Genomic DNA, 4,727 nt, shown 5'->3' with positions numbered 1-4,727 from the left:
CTGCCTCCAGAAGCAGTAAATGCTCCAACACTGGAAGTTTTTAAGAAGAGACTGGACAGCCATTTGTCTGAAATGGTACAGGGTTCCCTGCCTGAGCAGGGGGTTGGACTAGATGCCCTCCAAGGTCCCTTCCAAGTTTATTATTATGATTAATTCTCTCTCATCATTATTAATCCCCCATGGGAGGGGGGATTATGATGGGGCAGAAAGGAAGCTGGCGATTGACACGCTCCCCTCTCCAAGGTCTACATCCGTGTTTCTCAAACTTGGCAACTCCGACAGCTGCGGAGTCCCCTCGCCGACAGTCGCCCTTTGCAGCCCCCTCCCCTGGCTGAGGGAAAGGCGTCGCCCCCCGCCAAGCCCCGGGTCCCCTCCTGCCCCCCCCTCTGGGGCGAGGCGAGCTTGTCCCGGGCTGCGGCCCCGGCCGGGGAGGGCTCCGTTGCCAGGAGGTGTCCCCCCCCGCCTCCCCCTCAAGGCCAGCAGCCTCCCCGGACGGTCTCCGAGGAGCGGAAGGGCAGACTCGCTCCTCGGCCAGGTTAACGGGTCGGGTCGGCTGCAACTGGGCTCAGACGCGGACCTGGCGTTGCCGGTCCAGGAAAGGCGCAGCACATCCAGTCGCGTCCCGGACACGAGCCCAGCGCTGAAGTGCGCCGAGGAGCCTCGCCGGGGCCTGGGGCCGGCCGGGGCGCTCCTGCGCCGAGGAAGCTGGAGCAGGACGGGGGAGAGCGGCCTTCTGCGCCCCCCCCCCGACAGAGAGGGAGGGAGGGAGGGAGGGGATGGGAGGCGGCGGGTCCGGGCGAGGCCCGCTCCGGGTAGGCGGGGCTGCGGGGCGCAGGGTATAAAAGTCGGCCCCGAGGTCCGGGCTCAGCTCGCTCCCTCCTCCTCCTCGTCGCCGACCGTCTCTCCAGCGCTCCGTCCTCCAGCAGCCAGCATGGTGCACTGGACGCCCGTACAGAAGCAGCTGATCACCGCCCTCTGGAGCGAGGTGGACGTGCTCGCAGTGGACGTTGCCAGCCTCGGGAGGTAAGAGCTGCGGCCGGGCCGGGGGAGGGCAGGGCAGGCCCCGCAGGGACCCCCCCCCACCGTCTCCTCTTCCTCCTCCCCCCTTTCTCTCTCCCTCCCTCCCCTGGCAGACTGCTGGTGGTGTACCCCTGGACCCAGCGCTACTTCGCCGACTTCGGGAACCTCTCCGGCCCCAGCGCCATCTCCGCCAACCCCCTGGACGTGGACCCCGAGAACTTCAGGGTGAGGTGGAACCCCCCCCCCGCCTCCCTCCCGGGCTGGGCACCTCCTCTCCTTGGCACCAGGGCAGCCTTTTCCGGCTGGGTCCTGCCCTGAAATGGCGGCAGTGGGCCCGTTCAGGGCCAGGAAGGAGCCAAAAGTCTCCCAGGAGAGGGACCGCTGTCCGGTCACAGGGCTGACCTGGATCAGAGGGACAATTGATTGGCGCAGTCCAGGAGGGAAAGGTGGAGCGTCTGAACATGTCCACTGCTCCTTCTGGGTTCCGTGTCAGGGCGGGGGCAGGGGTGGGGCGGGGGGGGGCAAAGGGCAGAGATGCCAGCCAAGGCTCCTCTTGCAGCAGGTGTCAGTCCCCCCCCCTCCTCTCTTCCAGCTTCTGGGCAACGTCGTCATCATTATCCTGGCCGGCGACCATGGGGAATAGTTTACCCCCAGCACCCACGCCGCCTTTCAGAAGCTGACCAATGTGGTGGCCCACGCCTTGGCCTACCGCTACCACTAGACCTCCCAGTAGGCATAGCAGCCGCCTGCCCCCCCTCGCCATGCCTGGAGCCCCTCCTAGCCCACGGATGACGCAATAAAAGTTTCTCCAGAACAAGCAGAATGTTGTGCTTTTGTGGTCCTGGGAGGGAGACTGGGGGGAGGAGAGCAGTCTTGCTGGGTCACCCGAAGCCCCCCCCCCGCCTGACCCCAGGGAAGCACAGTTGGGGGCTGAGGGAAAGGAACAGGATTTCTTTGGGGCAAAGTCGGGGCTGGAGAAGCAACAGTTCTGCCATTTGCTGAACTCACTGAACTCTGCAGTTTCTGGGGGGGGGGGGTGTTCTTCCTTTGCTGGGGGAGGGGTCCGTTTCTAGAGCCCCCATCCTCCTCCACCCCAAGCTTTGGAGGTTAAGAAAGAAATAGGACTTCAACCCAGACACTGGGGAGGGGAACCTTAATAATTTCTTACATGGGGGGGGAGAGAGCACAATAAATTGACATAACTTGCTAAGATCTCACTGCCCCCCCACAATATTCACCAAATTTAGCTCATGCAGGCCTGGGGGGAGGGGGGCTTTGGGGAAAGAGCAGAAGATGCTGGCAACAGAGCTAATGGGGAGGCTGGGAGAGGCGGGGGAGGGGGAGATCAGCTGGCCTAACCTGCCCCGTGTCCAGTGGGGAACTGAGCAGGGTGCCACACAGACAGAGGCCCTGCTCAAAGCCCACCCTTCTCAAGCCCTCTTGTGGGGCTCAGAGGCAGGAGGGCAGGGAAGCAGGTTGGGGAGCCCCTCCCCCAAGGAAACGACCCCCTTCGGTTTCCCCACGGCTGAACCCAGGCGCAATAGCCTTGCCTTCCAGAAGCATTGATGTATTTATTAGATGCGACTCAACCCCGGGAGCCCCCACACAACAATGCAGCAATAGCAACAATAACGGCCCTTAACAACAATCCCATAAACAGCACACAGAAAACTCCACCTTTGGGGCCTCCCAGCCTGCCCCAAGGCATGTGGGAAGAGCCCTGTCTTCATGGGGGTGGAGGGGGGGGCTGTTGCATCCTAAGGGCAGGAGGAGAGTTGCAAGGAAGCCGCCATGCTGCCTGGCTCCACCAGGGGGCAGCCTTTGAGGGAAGGGGAGGGAACTTGACACAGGTCGGCAGGGGGGGCATCCAAAGAGAGGGAAGGGAGGCAGGGGGGTGGGAGTGGGGCAGAGACCCCCCTGCTTCAGTGGCCGCCCTTCCTAGGACCCTCCCCACCTGCCTTTTGCCCAAGGGGGCAGAGAGGACGCTAGAGGGACCCTCCTTCCTCCTCGCCCCAGGCTAAAACCTGCAAAGAATGATTGCAGGAACCGGGAATGTCACTTTTAACGAAGAGAAGGACAGGATAGCAGTCTTCCAATATCTGAGGGGCTGCCCCAAAGAAGAGGGAGTCAAGCTCTTCTCCAGAGACCCTGAAGGAGGCGGGACAAGAAGCAACGGAGGGAAACTCACCAAGGAGAGAACCAAACTTAGAAATATCAAATAAGAAGAAACTTCCTGACAGGGAGAACAATCAGTGGAAAGACGTTTCCTGCAAGAGTTGTCGCTGGAGGTTTCCAAGGAAAGACTGGACAGCCACCTGTCTGGGATGGTCTAGGCCAGGGGTAGGCAACCTTGGCTCTTTTATGACTCGTGGACTTCAACTCCCAGAATTCCTGAGCCAGCTATGCTGGGAGTTGAAGTCCACGAGTCATAAAAGAGCCAAGGTTGCCTACCCCTGGTCTAGGCTCTCCTGTTAGAGCAGGGGGCTGGACTAGAAGACCTCCAAGGTCCCTCCCAGCACTTACTCTTCCTGGGCCAGAGACTCATCCCTCCCTCCTTCCCTCCACCATACTCAGACCCAGGGGGGCTGGGCACCAGCAGGGCTCCTCTGCCAGCCCCCCCCCTTGTTCCCCGGAGGGCCCACCTGCTGGGATCCTTTCCCCCTGGGGGCTGCTCAAGGTCTGTGGTGGGAACGGGTTGCCTGGCTGCTCCTGTCCCCGTGCTGGGAAGCCCTGGGACTGTGTGCCCGCACCCATCCTGCAGGGAAGCCTTGCTGCCCAGGCCGAGGGCCCCGTAATGGCAAGATTGGGGGGGTTCTTGAGGGTGCCCCCTGGAGAATCAGCCTTCCCGGCCAGCTTCCTTTTGCCTTGAGCCTCAACCCCTATTGGGAGCACCTGGCTGGCTTTCGTTTGGACTCCAGGCCGGTCGGGTCTTCGCTTGTCTTTGGTTCTGGATAATTCCTGGCAGAGTGTGGCTGTGGGTCTGTGGGCTGTTGCTATTCCTAAGGGTTGAAGAACTCTGGGTGTCGTTTCCGTCACCCCCGTTTGTATCTGGTACGATTAGTGTTTACTCAGTGGTCGGCTGTGTGGTGCGTTGTGGTTTAGGTGCTGTCAGAATACAAAGATTCTCAGAGAGCTGTTGTGGAGAAAGGCGCCAGGCAGCCATTTCTCCTCCACTTTTCTTTGCGTTGTGGTGCTGCAGGGGGTCCTGCCCCCCCCCCAAAGAGGGACTGGAGGCAGCTCCTTTGTGTGTGGTGGTGGGGGGTTAATTGCGAAGCTGAGGATCTGGTCTGTGTGCGTAGGATGGCGGCAGACGTGGGTTTCCAGCTCTCTGTTGTCCCGTTTCCTTACAGGTCGATGTTGAGGGATGGGAGTCCATTGTCTATTTCCTCTTTGTGTGTGAACTTATCCCAGGGAATGTGTTACTGAGGGTTATGGAGGGGGGGGGGTGTTTCCTCAATTTGGGAACGTTTCATGATGACACAGGAGTCATTGACATAAGCGTGTCCAGAATCTTGCTTGGGTGGTGGGTAGGGCTATGGATTCGGGTCACTGCATGGCTGCTTCTGCTATTGGGCCTGATATGGGGAATCCCACCGGGGTGCCTTGTACTTGCTTATAGATTTTCCTGTTGAATTTGAAGTAGGTGTTGAGGCTTCCCATTGAACCTGGGAAAGTACTGGCAAAAATGTTGGAATAGACAACATCAC

The 4,727-nt window shown here is 60.4% G+C and overlaps 1 pseudogene; it reads left to right on the top strand.

The window, feature by feature from the left end:
• Positions 1 to 812: 812 nt before the first annotated feature.
• Positions 813 to 1,834, top strand: LOC120298648 (annotated as a pseudogene).
• Positions 1,835 to 4,727: the final 2,893 nt, after the last annotated feature.

This window comes from Crotalus tigris, unplaced genomic scaffold (assembly GCF_016545835.1).
Source record: "Crotalus tigris isolate CLP2741 ecotype Arizona unplaced genomic scaffold, ASM1654583v1 scf7180000024118.148816, whole genome shotgun sequence".
Classification (NCBI taxonomy): Eukaryota; Metazoa; Chordata; class Lepidosauria; order Squamata; family Viperidae; genus Crotalus; species Crotalus tigris.
Note: the sequence above shows the minus strand (reverse complement) of the source record. Positions and strands in the feature narration are given on the sequence as shown.